Consider the following 1658-nt stretch of genomic DNA (forward strand, 5'->3'; position numbering starts at 1 on the left):
TTTGCATTTGTGACCTGTCCTGTTGTAATCAGTAATAAATTCCTTAGGCAACAACTATCCTTTTTTACCTTAGAAACATGAAACGAAACATTTTCTTCTATTATAGCAGCTATGAAAATCCATCTTCAGCAGATTTATTAGTTTCTTTGCCCTCATTTTCCACATCTTTAAGATTAGTACATATATCATAGGTTTCTTGTGAGGATTAAGTGAGTTAAAACATACAAAGTGCTTAGAACAGTACCCACTACTGAGTAAGTGCTCAAAAAAGTTTAGTTGCTAAGATATATTTCTTATGGGCTACCGTTTACATTTTGCTTTCTTTGGAAAGGTTTTCATAGAATCTTCCGTAGTGTTTCTTTGCTTTCTATTTTCCCTGGCTTTATTGAGATACAATTAGCATATAATGTCACATTGTGTAAATTTAAGGTTTACAATGTGATTATATATTCACACATATATATATATACACATTTATATATATAGTGAAATATTTACCACAGTAAGGTTAGTTACCTTGTCCTTTACCTCAAATAATTGCTACTTTGTTGTTGTCATGGTGAGAATATGAAAATTCTCATCTCACTGTCAACTTTGAAGTGAACAATACAGTGTCATTGAGTGTAGTCACCATGCTATACATTAGATCCCCAGAATTTATTCATCTTGTAGCTGAAAGTTTGTATTCTTTGATCAACATCTTTGATCTCTCTTGATAAACAGAAATGTGGTTGTTAGCTTTATCCTCATTATTGTTATTATTAATATGACTTTTATAGGGTGCTGCCCTAAGCACTTTATGCATTTTAACTTAATGGATCCTTACAACAACCCTCTGGGGCAAATGATATTATTACCTTAATTTTACAGATGTGGGAAAAAAATGCACAAGCAATTTTAGGAACTTATTCAAAATGCTAATAAGTACCCAAGGCAGAATCCATACCCAAGAGTTCTGGCTTCAGGACTGCACACATAACCCCTACACTCTGCTGCATTCCACAAGGAAAGGTAGACTTTACACTGGTGAAGTTACAGGTAGGGTTCCCAATACTAATATAGGCAGCACACCAACCCTTTTGGAAAATGGGCCTGTGGCCGTGATGGATGTCATTTCCACCATTCTCTAGGTTCGCGGTATTAGGACAGATTAGTTCAACAGTCACTTAGCAATGTTTCTAGCACTCCTCTAAGCTCTTGGATACAGCCGTGAAGAAAACAGACAAAACCATTACTTTCCAGGAACTGGTATTGAGTTGAGGGGTGCAGACAGTAAACAAAATGGGTAAGTAATTATGTAGTATGCAAAAGGACAATAAATAGTATGGAAATAATAATGCAGGGAAAAGGAAAAGACTGTGTGTGAATGTAAGTATGTGTGGGGGTGTTCCATTTTAAATAAAGTTGTTAGAGGAGGCATCGCTGAGAAGGAACCCTGTGAGCAATGACCTAAGTGAGGAAATGGAAGCAACCATGTGTGCATCAGGAGGAAGCATTCCAAGCAGAGGGAAAAGCCAGAAGACCTAGCAAAGAAGCCATTATGCCTGAATCAAAGTACCCCAGAGATCAGAAATTTGGAGGTGGGATGGGGCTTGTCATATAGGACCTTATAGATCTTTTTAAAGACTTTGTGTTTTCTGAATTAGATGGGGGGCCAT

The sequence above is a fragment of the Dama dama genome, chromosome 9, assembly GCF_033118175.1.
Source record: "Dama dama isolate Ldn47 chromosome 9, ASM3311817v1, whole genome shotgun sequence".
In the NCBI taxonomy this organism is placed as follows: domain Eukaryota; kingdom Metazoa; phylum Chordata; class Mammalia; order Artiodactyla; family Cervidae; genus Dama; species Dama dama.